This window comes from Belonocnema kinseyi, chromosome 2, assembly GCF_010883055.1.
Source record: "Belonocnema kinseyi isolate 2016_QV_RU_SX_M_011 chromosome 2, B_treatae_v1, whole genome shotgun sequence".
NCBI classification, from domain to species: Eukaryota; Metazoa; Arthropoda; class Insecta; order Hymenoptera; family Cynipidae; genus Belonocnema; species Belonocnema kinseyi.
Window position 1 is genome coordinate 168,716,302 of NC_046658.1, and position 16,774 is coordinate 168,733,075.

Genomic DNA, 16,774 nt, shown 5'->3' on the forward strand with positions numbered 1-16,774 from the left:
GATCCTATCCTATTTCAATTTCTTGCAGCGTTTTTATCCAACTTTAGATAAAAAATATCCCGGGGTCTACTCTGTATACATTTTATTTCGGTTACATCCAGTGGTCTCCCCGAAATATTATTTATCTGAAGTTGGATAAAAACCCTGCAAACAATTGACAGCTACTATTATCCGACAACGGATAATTGTAGTTTTAAATTATTAGCAGCGTTCTATTTTTTATTCGGAATTGATCTCGTTTGGTAAAAATTTTTATTATTTGCTTGAAAATTTAACTATTTTGATGAAAATCCGTTTCACGTTTGGTTGAAAATAAATTTTTCAAACTCACGATTAAAATATTTTTTTTATATTAAAATTTAACTATTTCATTAAAAAGTTATGTTTTTTAGTTGAAAGTTCAACTTTTTGGTTGAAAATAACTTTTTTTTCGTAGAAATTTAATCTTCTTGGTTGAAAATGTATCCTGTTTGGTTCATAATGCAATTGTTTGGTTGAAATATGAACTGTTACATGCTTCCTTGAGAATTCTTTTTTTTTTGAAAATTCTATTATTTGACATACATTTAAAGTACTTATTGGAAAAATTTACTTTGAATGAACTTATATTTTAAAAATTCAACTGCAGTCTTCTGACCATTTTTGGACCATTTATTCCCCAATTTTCACAAAAAATAGGAATAATAGTGGAATAAACTCTTTCCAATAAACTGAATTTAAATACCAGATCGAATTCAATATGAAACACTTTAAATTCATGAAATTTCAAGTCGAAATAAAGCGCATTTCCAACAAAATAATTAAATTTTGAGCCAAAAAAGACTTTCTACCAGAAGAGATAAATTTTCAACCCAAAATAAAAAATGTTCAAAAACCAAAAAATTTATTTTTAAGAAACAGTTGCATTAAAAACTATAGCTGAACTTTCAAACCAAAGATACAAATTCAAGAAATAAAAAGAAAAACAGAATAAAATGGTATATAATGTTAATAATTAACTATCGAACGAAAGTAATTTCTTAGTGATTTTATTGCTTAATAATTATTTAAACAATATTTGTAAATAAATACACATCTTGACCATGTTTCACCAAAAGGCCTAATTTTCATTGTTTTAAGTTTAACATTTTGGCAAAATAGTTGAATTTTTAACAAAAAAAAGAATAAATTTTCAACCAAGAAGATCAATTTTCTACCAAAAAGACGAATTATCAACAAAACCCATACATTTTCAATCAATTATTTTAATTTTCAACTGAAAAAGATCAATTTTCAACAAAATAGTTGAGTTTTTAACTAAAAAGAGACATTTTCAACCAAACATTGAATAGTTAAATTTGCAGTAAGAACTAAATCAATTTTTAACCTAAAATGAAACGAATTTTCCACATAATCAGTGGTGTAGTCGAGGCCTGGCGGGGCCTGGCACAGCCAGGCCACTTATTTTGGGGGCTAGCGGGGCATGGCGGTGGTGGCCTGGCGGTGCCATGCCACATATTTGTCGTTCAGAAAATGTTTCTATTTAGTATTATAAGAGCCATTTGCACAATATTGAGAATTTAATTTGTAAAGACAGAATTAAACCCAAATTTAGCAAAACTTTAGCTCGGTGGACAACTTCAGACAACGCTGGTCCGCTCCCTGTCTATTAGAGCAAAAATGGTTTATTGTCTATGGAACACTGGTCGGTGTCCGATTCGTAAAAGACTTTTGTAAGTAAGCAGGTAAAAATGTCAAACTTCAAAAACTAAATACAGTGAAACTCTTCTATAGCGCCGATTTCGGGGCTGACGGTGGGTGGCAACTAACTCATTATAGCCTGATCCGCTTTTGTTTGTTCACGCCTGACTGCTCGCCTGAGTGACAGCCGCAGGTTCCGCGCATCCCGCGCAGGACCTGTTACACCTACATGCGGCGCGGCGTCAATTCTTGGGAGGGCTATAGAAGAGAGGGCTATTGAAGAGTTTCACTGTAATTTTGAAATTGGTGATCTCAAAAATCAGATATTCGAAATCTATCTTTTTTTTATTCCTGGCATATGTAATTTGTTTGAAGAAGTTTGAAATTTGAATAGTTTTACTTAGGCAATAATATTATTGCGTGTCAAATTTTGATCTTTTTTATCCAAATTATTTATTTATGTAATTGTAAAAATTGCAGATTCTAAATATATTATTTTCAAAGCGCGCACTGAAAAGTAAAAAAATGGTTAAATTTCTTGACTTTGGCCTATTTATGAACAAGGGTAGCCCGCTTGAAAGGATCAGTCAACATGAGATTGGCGATATTTTATCATAAAGTAGGCTAACGGGCTAATAAAAATAGGCGGGGTAAAAGATTTTCTATGCAAAACTTAATTTCATCATAATAGTTTCCTGAAAGTCCACAGTGTATATTAAGAATTCAATTTTTGGAAAGAATAAAACCCACTTCAGGACAACAATATCATCTACGTCTCGGAGTCTGAGTCTCAGGCACTTGCAATAATGTTCAATTTTGCAATTAGTGATTTGAGAATTATATATTTAAAATCTACAATTTTTAATTTTTAAAGACAAATTGTATAGGCGTGGGATCGTAAGAACTCATTGATTCTAAATATATTATTTTTAAATCTTCCATTGAAGAATTCAAAAGTTAAATTCCGTAATTTTTGCCTGCTTGAAAACAAAAGGTGCCTGTGAAAAGGGTCAGTTAAGTGGGGGATAAACAAATGATTATTAAGTCAAAATATGACATACAACTAAGTAAAAATTAAAAAATTCGATTGATTTTAAGTACGTGCATTAAAGAGAAAAATAATAAAAAATTAAAAAGTCGTATAATATTGGAACTTTATATTTTGGACAATAGCATCTGTTGCACTCTCGAGGTCTGACATGTTTCTCCTTGACTTCGAGAACCGAACCATGTTCGCTATTGAATTTTCGCCTCTTGAAGGGGCTAAGCTTTTACTGGTTAATAACCCAAATATTCCCAAATATGTTCTAAAATACTTTATCTACGAAGAAATGGTTCAGACAAAGGTTCTCTAGGACCGAGGGAGGATTTGATTGTACCATCAATTTTGACCTTGCAGTCAATTGTCAAGGTCAAATGGAGGTAAGACACTTTTCTTAAATGAGAACCCCTTTTTTTGACTGCGGATTTGAAAAGAGCGGGAAATTTCACGTCAAAATTTCACGTTCAAAAGTTTCTACGAATGTACCGCCAGGCAACTTTTTTTTAGGAGTACACCACTGCACATAATAGATGCATTTCTATACAACTAATTGAATTTTCAATCAAGCAGTAAAATTTTTAATCAAACGAGATCAATTCCGAACCAAAAACGTTATTTTTTTTATATAGAAGATTAAATTTTAACAAAAAAGATTAATTTTCAACTGAAATGATAATTGATGAATCTTGAAACAAAATTGATAAAAGTAGTTCAATTTGACACCAAGTACTTTACTGCAATTAAAAAGAGTAATTTTAACGAAAATTATATGACAGTTGATATTTCAATAAATTTCTTTTACATAAAAACAGTCGAAATTAATTTAACAATATGAATTCTAAACGAAATTGTTAAATCCTCATCCAATAAATAATTTTTAACATATAATAGATGAATTTTTAAATAAATGATAAATTGATGGAATTGTTAAATTTTCAGTTAAAAAAATTAATTTGTAACCGAAAACGAAACGAGTTTTTAACAAGATAATTGTATTTTCAATTAAAATGATGAATCTTCAAGAAAAAAAAAATGAATTTGTAAAAAAGCAGTTCAATTCTAAGCCAAGAATTTCAATTTTTTACCAGAAAATTTGACTTTTTAACAAAATAGTTGCATTTAAACTAAATAATTAAATTTTCAACCAAATAGTAGAATTTTTAACCGAACGATATGAATTTCGTACCAAAATAATACAATGATTTGCTTATTAGCTTCAATTACATCAATTAAAAAAAAAACAAGAAAAACTTAATTCCAAATCGAATATGTTTCAGAGGTCCTCTACTTCATATTTCTCTGATTTATTGATTTGTTATTGTTTTTTCTCTCAATATTTTGAATATTATATTATTCAAAACCACCATGTTGTGAGCCTATCATTAGTTAAAATAATAGTTCCACAAATGGCCACTGAATAACGCACAATGTATTATATTTTATTATATTTTATATATTTCTTTACTATCAGATATACTTAGTTCAAGTTTACCCTATAATTTCGTTCAAGAATATATGAATTTGTTTTTGTTGATTTTGCAATATGTAATTTATAACGAAACTTAATTTGTTTAAAATATTATTTTTAATTGTTTAAAATTACAAAAATGTGACATCGTAGAAGATTATTTGCAAGTTCGATTATTTTCAAACGTGTACCATTACATAGACCTTCGTTAATAGAAATATTACACTTTTAAAAATGTTTGCAGTTGTACCACACATCTACCAGAATTCTACAATACAAGCGTAAGGTAAAATTGCAACCATGGTATTGGAATGAAGAAATTGCAATACATGTATTTTAAGTGTTGTAAATCGTGAAGTCGTCCTCCAGCATTCCAGTACGTGTATTAGAGCGTTCGTAAGACGAAAATTGGGCACCAGCCAAAATTACTTAAAATGGTAAGTCAACAATCCGGGTGCACCGGGTTGAGTACCAGGTAGTTTAATACGTATTCAACGAGAATTTTTTCAAAATTTAGATTGTTCAAACAGACAAAATTACTAAAAATTGTGAGCCGACGATCCGCGTACACCGGGTCGAGTATCAGGTAGTTTAATGCGTATTCTGCGAGAACTTTTAAAAAATTAAAATTTTGTGAATAATGACAACAGTTTCAAATGGTCAGTCGACGACCTGGGTGCATCAGGTCGCGCCCCAGGTATCTTAGCACGTATTCTATGAGAACTTTTTAAAATTTAGACTGTTTTAACAGCCAAAATAACTAAAAATGGTAAGTCAACGATCCGGGTGCACCGGGTCGAACACCAGGTAGTTTAATGCGTATTCTGCGAGAACTTTAAAAAAATTAAAATTTTGTGAATAATGAAAACAGTTCCAAATGGTCAGTTGACGACCTGGGTGCATCAGGTCGCGCCCCAGGTAGATCAGCACGTATTCTAAGAGAACTCTTTCAGAATTTAGATTGTTCCAACAGCCAAAATTACTAAAAATTGCGAGTCGGCGATCCGGGTACATAAGATCGAGCACCAGGTAGTAGAATACGTATTCTACGAGAACTTTACAAAATATAAAATTTTGTGAATAATAAAAAAAAATTCAAGTGGTTAGTCGACGACCCGGGTGAACCAGGTGGCGCCCCAGGTCGACTCTAATTTTTAGTAATTTTGGCTGTTTAAATAATCCAAATTTTGAAAAAGTTCTCGTAGAACACGTGCTAAACTACCTTAGGAGCGACCTGGTTCACTCGGGTTGCCGACTCAACATATCAATTGTTTTCATTATCCACAAAATTGAAATTTTTAGAAAGTTCTCGTAGAATACGTATTATACTACCTGGTGCTTGATCTGTTGCACCCGGATCGTCGACTCACAATTTTGAATTGTTTTCATTATTGACGAAATTTAAATTTCTTCTAAGTTCTCGTAGAAAACGTTTTGAACTACCTTGTGTTCGACCTGGAGCACCCGGATCGTCGACACATAATTTGTAGTAATTTCGGCTTTTGAAAAAATCTAAATTTGAAAAAGTTCTCGAAGTGTACGTGCTAAGATACCTGGGGTGCGACTTGATCCACCCGAGTCATCGACTGACCATTTGGTATGGTGTTCATTATTTAAAAAATTTAAATTTTTTTTAATTTCTCGTAGAATACGTTTTCTACTACCTGGTGCTCGATCTGGTGCACCCGGATCGTCGACTCACAATTTTTAGTAATTTTTGGTGTTTAAACAATCTAAGTTTTAAAAAAATTCTCATAGAATACGTGCTAAGCTACCTAGTACACGATTAGATTCACCCGGATCGTAGACTCACTAATGGTAGTTATTTTGGGAATTGGCACAATTTAAATTTTTAAAAAGTTCTCATAGAATATGTGCTACACTATTTAGTGCACACACCGGTACTCCCGGGTAGCGAACTTACCATTTGTTGTTCTAAATTTTCTCTTAAACAGGCGTCGAGATATCCAGCTACTAGACTTGTATTATAAAATTCCAAGACATGTAAGGTAGCATTCCAATGCCAGAATTTGGAAACTACAACATTGTGTATTGCAGCGTTACCTTACGTTTCGGAAATAAACTTCCAATACACGCAGTGGAAGTTTCCAACAGAAAATTTTAACAGTGTACGAATTAGCATAACAATACAATTGTTTTTTAATAGTGATTCATGCGGAGGAAGGGTCGGTGGATTCAATGTGTTCAAGTATTCTGGGAGTATTGGGTCATTTATATCTCCATTATCACAATTTTCAACACTATCTACACTTGTATTAATGCGTTCTATGGTTTTGTCCAATAGTTCCACGATTCTGTGATTTATTTCTTCAACATCAACATTTCGTTAGTATTGAGCATCTTTAGATTGAGTTTTTATACGGTAGACTTTCTAGATTACCCCTCTCTTTCTATGCCCAATTCTGATCGTTGTATAGTTAGCTCGATACCATGCACAAAGTCTAAATTCAAATGGACCTCTTTTTCTGACGCTTGGAGATAGAAAGAGAGTTTCGTTTGATTTTCGACTTCGAAACAGGATCGGAGCAACCCTGAACATACCTGTCGGTGGCGGTGGCATAAACAATTGACCAATTATAATATAATAAAAACATTAGAAAATTGTACAACGACAATAAAAATATCTAAAAGATGTACAACGCTCAAATTATTATGTTTTTATCAAATAATTACTTGGATATTTGATAATTTTGTACAATGTCGATTTTCAATGTTCCCGCTTACTGTGTCTACATTCAAACCAAAATGACAAGACAATCGGAATCAGGAAAAGGCGTTGCGACTTTCGATACATTTCGAGTTCGACTAATTCATCTTCTTTGTCATAATAGGACATATACATATCCAACTTGACCTTGGAATGAACTACTTTCAAATATCGCGCGATTGGAAATTACCAATCACAACTCAAAACAGATGGCTTCCACATCAATCGTAGGTGTTCATCTGCAACAATAGAATCCGTGAAACCTTCAATTATTAGCGATTATGTTGCAAAGTGTTATAAATGTAAATCTTTGTACACTAAAAATCATATCAAAAATAACCAAAATGCTATCCCTCAACATAAATGAAGAAGTAAAATACGCAAAGCAAGATTTAGTATCCTAAAAATCTAAGCATAAATATCAGCTGATCCTCGAGAAATTTAGCAAGTGGAGAAAACAAAACAGAAGAATGTTCGGACAGTGATCATCATCATTATCAAAAAACTTTCATTTCATAAGACGTTCTCGCACCATTTCAGTAAAGGACAATCTAATGCTCACTCCGCTAGGGGCTCTACAGTCTCAAAACAAGGTAGTTGCGAAAAAATATCTTACATCACTCGTAGGGTTACGCAAATAGTTATGTGGAGAATCTAATATTGTGATGTAATATACTATCTTAAGAATGGATGTACACATTTTTATTAAATTATTTACAATAATAGTGTTATAAAAAGTAAAACTTTTATAGGCATGCGAATTTAATATATACTCCCTAGCTAGTATTTTTCAGATACAAGATTCATTAACTTGAATTTCTAATAAAGATATAATAGGTTATGTAAATCGAAATGTCTCTTGGTGGCAGCCATTTTTCAGACACGAAAAATGGGGTAAAGTAATGAAGGAGAAAGTGCAAGAACAATATGTATTAGTTTGTTATACGTGTATGGGAAAGAGAAGAGGGTAACTCGCGTTATCGTGCCCCTCGCTGGGTAGGAAATCTCATAAGTTTCAATTTAGCGAGGATCAGCGTTCTCCGGTGCTAAATAGGTAGCGTCAAGGCGCTAAAGACGACTTTATTGATTTCGTTTGAGCCACTTGGATTTTGTCCTCACGCTCCACCCCATACAAAACTACAATCAACTATGCCACCTAAATCCACCCTCCAGTCCTTTATTAAACAATTTGTTATTATCCTAACCTAATACTTCTTTCATCATTTTCACTTAAGGGGTCACCCATAAACAACGTTTCCAGTTTTAGGGTGGGGGTGGGGGACACCAAAAACTACGATTATTTACGGGGTGAAAAAGGGGGGGGGGTAGGTTATTGAAAGTAACGTTACCAACTTAGAAACATGTAGTAGGTTTCCTTATGATAAATTTCAACAAAGTTTGCGAATTTTGTGAAAAATGCCCCTTTTCTCCTTTTCTTAAAGAATTATTATACACGTGCTTATCAACTTGTTCTGTCCTCTTATCGTCTAAGGCAATGTTGCATACTGTTTTCTCATTCTTTCCTTCAAATACCATACTTTTTATTTTATTCTCGTTGATTTCGAGGCACATGTTCTTTATGATAGTTTCAATTTGCTCAATATTCTCTTTAAACTTATGATTAAGTCTGACATAAGAACCATATCATCTGAAAACGCTAACCCACGCACCTTCACAGTCCCGAGATCCACACATTCTTCATCAAAGAGGGCTATTCTTAGACACTTGTCCATGGTCTCTATAATCATTTTTCAGTGTAATTTTATCATCATCGCTAAGACCTATGATATTTAACTTTCTTAGACACGCTCGTTTCTTTTCGTAAACTATTACGCGAATTGTATCATTCCACCAACATCCCCAGTCGTTCTTCTTACAATTGGAGTACCACACACTCCAGTCGTACTCCTAATAATTATTTCATATGCGCCTTCTTAATCTTTAATGCATATTAGCTCCTTTCTAATTGTCCTATCTATAAGTTTGCTCATGTTACTCTAAAATTCTATTCGCAGTTCTGGTTTCTAGCTCTCTTAGTCTTTTATCCAGGATAACAAATTCAATTATCCGGATTATCCCGAGAACTACCAAAGTGGGTCATTGTCACCCATTTATTTATTCTCGTTCTTGCTATTCCTTAACTATGGGGCACAGACTGAATCGTTCTTATTAATTTTAGTGCTATCAAACGATTATCGTATGATCAACATTGGAATCAGTAAGACAGAATTATTGAAAGAATTAATGCAAAAGTATAAAAACCCGTCTGAACATGTTGAGTTGGCCACCGCCAGAGCAACCGTAATTTGCTCATTTACTAAGCTGGCCTTACGTTGGTAAACGTGTTCATTGAGTTTACTTTTGATTCATTAGCACCCGGTAAGAAGCCTTACATTAGAAGGTATTAAAAAATTTTAATCCCTGAAAATTCCTTTTCTTGTCCTTCGTTTTTTAATCCTCATTAGGCTGCGAAAATAATAAGATTCCAATCCCTTTCTGTGGAGCATCAAAACGGGAGGACAAAAACAGGATCGAGAAGAATTCAAAATTTCTGATTTTTTAAATGTTATAACAAATGTTACTCATAATTCTGCACAATTAACCAACTTCATGCAGAAAACATCTACGAATTTCCTGTATATATTTAGAATAGATTAAAATTTCATTAAAATCTTTAAAATACTGTGGAATCGCTTGGATTCCTTAGATACTTTTATCCTTTGTCTGAAATTCTTTGAAATCATTGCGGAAATCGTAAAAATCCAGTAAAATCTTCGAAATGCCTTAAAATTTGTGAAATTATTGATTCAATTAAATCGTTTAAATCTGGTGAAATCTCGAAAAATTCTTTAGAACCTATTACAAGATCTTTAAATCTTCAAAACGTTAGAAATCTCCAAAAATCCTTCCAGAAGCCTTGCAATCCTTGGAATTTCATGAAAACTCCTTATTAATGTTGTAAATCGAACCATTCGTTTTTAATTTTTATAATATTACTAAAATTTATTTGATTTTTATTAATTCATTGATGCATTTATTATTTTTAAACCAAGAAAATTGATTTTTTAGTAATTGGACCCAACTGGGACAGAATATTATAAAATTGTAATATTTTTCCTTCTGTCAGAAGACCGATGAAAGGATGCGAAAGTGCATACATTTCCATAACGAACAATCATCATTTTTGTCTCATGTCATTATGGAAGAAGTGTTTACAAGGTTATGAAGCCGAACGAATTTTTAAATCTTATTTCTTGTTCTTCCTATTTAAAAAAAAAAAATTAACAATTTTTACCTACATTAAAATAATTATATTTAAAAAAATATAAATGTCAATACCAATTATATAAATTTTCCGAAATCCATATGACACCTATGCTAGTCCAATCAGGATGATAATTTTAACAACCTCGGGTCAAAAAACTTAACATGTAGATTTGAAAACCTTATATCTATGGATCGCTCTCCCAAATGGTAAAATCAATTTTTGCAGTGCCACTAATGAAAATTTTCTTTCCAATTTGCAACAAAATTTGTTAAATAATTATAATTTTGTTTAAAAGACTCAATTCTAGTAAAAATTCTTTTATACTCTGATGATAATGCAGATTCCTTGAGAAATTTACTGAAGTTATGAATTAAACAGAAAAATGAATTTTTAAAGAAGGAGCTCATCTTTTAACTATGTACTTAAATCTTTAACTAAAAATCAGAATTTTCAACAAAGAAGATTTATTTTTAAATAAAAAAACACGAATTTACAATGAAATACATTAATTTTCAAACAAATGATTGAATTTGTTTACAAACGACAAAATTAATTTTCAGCCGGAAAGGATTTTTACTTCAAATGAGAAACAGTTAATTTAACCAAAAAAAGAGAATTTTCGACCAAATAATTGAATTTTCAACAACAACAAAATTAATTTTCAATCAGAAAGGATTTAAACTCTGAATGAAAAACAGTTGAGTTCAATAAAAAATGATAATTTTTAACCAAATATTTTAATGCTCAACCAACACAGATTAATAATTACTCAAAATAGTGTATTTTTTTACCAAGAAAAGAATTATTTTTAGCTAAGCAGTTGCATTGCTCACAAAACAAACGAAATTTATAATAAAACAGTTGAATTTTTTATCCAAAAGAATGAATTGCTGACGAAAATGTTGAATTTGCTACAATTAAATAAAATTTTAACCAAGAAATATGATATGTTGTTTTAACCAAATAAATTGAATTTCTACCAAAAGAAATGAATGTTTAAGCCACAGACGTCGTTTTCTCATAAAAATAGATGAATTTTCAACAAAATCTTCAATTTTAACCAAATAGTTGATTTTTTTGCCTAAATAACTAAATTTTCAATGAAATCATTAAATTTTAAACAAAAAATATACATTTTTAACCAAGAATATAATAGTAGACTTCTCAACTAAAAGAATTAACTTTTAACTAGTTAAAGATTTAACTACATGATTAAAAGGTGAACTCGTTTCCTAAAAATTAATTTTTTCCGTCAATGATTTGTAATTTTATTTGGAAATTAATCTCTTTGGTTGGAAATTTGACAAATAAATTTTCTATACAAAAAATTAATTTTTTTTGTTTGAAAATTAAACTACAATAATTACTTCTATGAACAATTAGTTTTGTTAACTTGCATTAATTATTAACGCTCTATGTGTAGAAGGTTAAAAATATCAGAAAAAGCACAACTTTTTAGCATTATTGATTCTGAATATTATTGAAAATATTTATAAATTGTTTAAAATTCTTTATTAAATTTCAATAATTTTTGCCATACTAAGTGAAAATTGGCAAAATGTTGAATAATTAAGAAAAAACCGCGACTTTGTAACTCTATTTTAAGAGAAAATGGCTAAAAATAATTTAAAAATTGTTTAAATAATGTAGGTAAACATATTATAAATAAATATATATATATATATTAATTAAATAATAAAGTTTTTAAACAGTTTATTCGAACATTTCATTATCAGTTGAAAGTTTTAATTCATGTAATAAAAATAATTTGTGTTTAAAAAACCGCAAAAAATCATCATTAGCACTAAAAACTCGCGAAACGTAATTTTTAACTTGTGGGATTCCTTCAGGACCCTATAATATAGACTTGTGGGGGTGATATTTAAAAATTAATTTTTAAATCGTATTTTATTAATAACTGTGAAGGATAATATTAAGTTTCAAATCCTAATATGGACGATTCTGAATAAAATTGACAAAAACGTTGTTTTTTTCTATTATTCGTTGTTATTGTTTCCTGTTCTTTTGATTCTGTTTTCGATGGAATGACGGCTTTGATCCACATAATCTAATCCAGGATAATTTAAATTTTTATCTGTGAAAAAATTCCTCTCTAGTTCCACTGGGATTCGAACCCACGTTCCACGGATTACCAGGCTGGTGCTCTTATCCACTAAGCCACATAGGGGAAAGAGGAAGTTTTTTCAAAGCTAAAAATTAAAGCCATTCTATTTTAGACTTAACAACAGCATAAAATCAAAATTAAATTACTCAATAAGATTCGAAATTTAAATTTTAACAAGACTAGATAAGTCATCCTTCGTTTGTAAGAGGCTCTGAAAAAAGTATGATTTTCGTTCCCCTCCTTAGCTTATTTGGTAAAAACACCAAACCCGCAATCTGTGAGACCTGGGTTCGAATCCCAGCGAAGAAAGAATTTTTTCACATCGTTCGATAACTAGTTAATTACCCAAAATATATTTCTTGTTCAATTCTACTAATAACATTTTTTAAAATTATATTGGATGAAAATTAGAATAACATAGAGATTTTCTCAGCACTTGAATATCAAAATAGTAAACAGTTTGAGCCGATTATTTATCTGAAAGGAATGCACTAGCTAGGAAGTGGATTCAGGAGTAAAAATAAAAAGGAGTTTGCAACCGTTCTATAATTGCACTCAATATCATAACTCGTCATTGAAAGTTGTAAACATTTAGCCGAGCGGATGTGCAAATGAAGATATAGAAAGGTGCCTATATAGAAAAGATTATAGAAGAAGAGTGAGTTCCTTGGCGTAGGAGGAAGCGGAAATAAATGTTGCACACGCATGCCTAAAATTCACGCTACGACTTACGACACGCATGAATGAGAGACGTGGTCAAAAGTAAGCTTCTAACGAATGACTTTGAACCTTGAAGGTGGCAGTCATCTAGCTCTTGGGCCACTACATCATAAGCTCAGCTCGACAATAACTTAGAATTCTAAATTTTACAAATCATATTTGCACCTCTGAATTTCCGAAATTATGCAAGAGTCTATTTCTCATTAATCTGTGTGTTTACAGAAGCTTCACTTTATTTATGTGAAACTCGGCCGGAGTCAGGAATATATTTCACATAGATATTTCACGAAAAGAAAAAATAAGTGAAATCGAAGAAAGAAAAGTCTTAAAATACTACTAAAAGACATCGCTTGATAATTTATTATTTTATTCATTTTTCAATCCATCTGGGTAATTTTGAACTTTTTAGGTAAATTCGGACATTCTTAAATTGATTTTTTAAATTACTTAAGGTGGATGATTTTGACCAGAATCTAGAACCAGTTAAGGCGCTTATAAAATGAGTCTCGGTTTCGTTGATCCAATATACGTCTAAAAGGATGAATTGTTGAACTTAATATTTTTACCACATAATCTAAAGGCAATTATACTGGTTTGAAGAGAGAGCTTTTTTTGGAAAATATTCTTGTTTTCTTTTGTAATTGAAAAAGGGCTCTATGCGCGACTGAAACTAGCGAGACTGACTATTGGGTACCTCTGGGCTGCCTGTGTTGCCAGTTTCAGGCGCAAATACACACTCAATTTTCAATTAAGAAAAAAACATTTTCCAGAGTAAGCTCTCTATCTAGACAGTTATAATTGGATTTGGATTATGTTCTAAAAATGTTAATTTTGAAAATTCATCCTTTCAGATGTATAGTGATTCAAACGAAAATAACTCGTTAAAAGCGCCTTAAGGCTTGAACTGATTCTAGATTTTTGGAACAGCTTTGCATCATTTATCCTATTAATTTAGGAAATTTAGGCGTGTCGGAATTTAAATGTGCTGAATTAAAACCTTGATTTTATAGATTTTTACTCAATTTCATGCATGTATGTTTTAAAGAAAATTGAATATAAGTACCTACTAATGAAATAAAGTGACTTTCATTAATTTCAAATTTGTTCTATTGTCTTAGAGTGACTTTTAATAATTTCAAACTTCTTCTATTGACTCAAAGTGATGGCTATTGACGAAAAGTTACATTAAATAAGTTCAAATACCTTCTATTGGTCCAAAATGATTTTTACGGTACTTATGAACTTCCAGCTCCTTCTATGTATTAACTCAAAGTAATTTTAAATTCCTTTTATTGACATAAAGTCACTTTTAATCATATCAAGCTCCTTCTGTTGACTTAAAGTTACTGCTATGGATTTAACCTGCCCTTTATTAAATTTAAATTAATTCTAATGGCCACGAGTTAATTTTATTGAGTACAAGTTCCTTCTGTGCAGTGATTCTATGTGACCTATATTAAATTAAAGTGATGCCTATTGACGCAAAATCATTTTTTTTCCAGTTTTAGTTCCTCCTATGCAGCTAAAGAGATCTTGGTTAAATTTAAGTAACTATTATCTTATTAAAAATAGTGACTGCTATTCATTTACACAGCTTTTTAATGAGTTAAAGTTCTTTCTATTGATCTAAAGTGATTATCACTAAGGTTAAGTTTCTTAGATTATCTTAAAGTGACACATTTTAGTTCAAGTTCCTTCTATTATCTTAAGATGACCTTTATTAGGTTAATGTGACTATTATTTACTTAAAATTAATTTATATTCAAATTAGGGTGAATGATATGGACTTAAACTGCCCTTTAAAAAGTTAAAGTTTCTTTTATTGACTTAAAGTGACCTTTTTTTAAGATCAAGTTCCTTGCAATGTCTTAAAGTAATTTTTTTTTAGTTAAAGTGCCTTCTATCACTTTAAGATGACCTTCATTTGGTTAAAGTGACTGATATTTACTTAAAGTAACTAATATTGACTCAAAGTGACTGCTATTGACTTAAGGTGACCTTTATGAATTTCAAGTACCTTCTATTGACCTAAAATGACTTCTGTTAAATTGAAGTAACTTTTATTGAAAAAGGTGATTTTTTTTGACTTACAGTAACTTAGATTCAGAATAAGATGGGTGTTACGGACTTAAACTGCATTTTAATGAGTTAGGTTCCTTCTATTGACCCAAAGTGACTTTTATTAGAATCAAATCCCTTCTATTGTCTTGAAGTAATTTTTTTAGTTCAAGTTCCTTCTATTAGCTCAAGGTGACCTTTATTTAGTTGAAGCGAATACTATTTACTTAAAGTAACTAATATTAACCTCAAAAGACTATTATTGACTTAAGGCGACCTTTGTTGATTTCAAGTTCATTCTATCAAATTAAAGTGACTTTTGTGAAGTTCAAATTCCTTCTGTTGCCTTAAAATGACTTTTATTTAGTTTAATTTCCATCTATTTACCTAATAGTAATTCCTGTTAAATTAAAGTAAATTTTATTTACTGCTATGGACTCAAAATGCCTTTCAACGCGTTAAAGATCCTTCTATTGACCTGAAGTGACTGTTATTAAGATCACATTCCTTCTATTGTCTCAATGTGCCTTTCTTGAGTCAAATTTTCTTCTATTACCTTAAACTAACCTTTATCTAGTTCCAGAGACTGCTTTTGACACAAAGTGATAAATATTGACTTGAAGTGACTTCTATTGACTCAAGGTGACTTTTATTGAGTTCAAGTTACTTCTATTGACTTAAAATGTCTTTTATCAGTTCGAATTTCTTGTGTTTTTTAAATAAGTTATATGAAATTAAAGTGACGCCAATTTACCTAAGGTAACTTTTAAGTTCAACCTCTTTCTATTGACTTAAGGGAAGTTTGATAATTTTAAACTCCTTTTATTGACTTAAAGTCACTGCTTTTGATTATAAGCTAAATTATTTAACTTCAAAAACCTTCTATTGATTTAAAATGATTTTACATTAAGCGGAAGATGCTTCTGTTGACTTAAACTTTAAAGTGACACTGTTAAGTTCAAGTTCCTTCTACGTATTGACTCTAAGTGACCTACCTATATTGTAATAAATTATCTTTCATTAATTTTAAGTTCCATTTATTGACTGAAGTCACTTTTAATAATATTAGCTCTTATTTAAATTACATTTCTTTCTATTGGCCTAAAGTTAATTTTATGAAGTTCCTTCTTTGTATTGATTCTAAGCGACCGATATTGACTTAAAATGATTCTTATTTAGTTCAATTGTCACCTGTTGTCTTAAAGTGACTGCTATTGACTTAAAGTAACTTTATTTAGTTAAAGTACCTTCAACTAATTCTAAGTGACCTAAGTTGAACTAAAGTGACTGATATTAACTTAAAGTCACTTTATTGAGCTGAAACACTTTCTATTGGCTTTAAGTGATCTATTTCGAATTAAAGTGACTGATATTGACTTAAAGAAACTTTTATTGAGTTTAAGTTCCTACTATTGACTCAATGTGACTTATTATAAATTAAAAATTGTTCTGTTGAGTTAAAGTGACCTTTACTGAGTTCGAGTATCTCCTCTTCACTGAAGTTGCTCTTATCAAGTTTAAGTTCCTTCTATTGACTTAACATGACTTTTCTGAATTTCAAATTACTTCTATTGACTTAAATTACTTTTATTATTTCAAATTACTACCGTTTTAAAATAAGTTTTAACAAATTAAAATGTCGCCTATTGACCTAAAGTGACTTTCTGTTCAAGCTCCTTCTATTG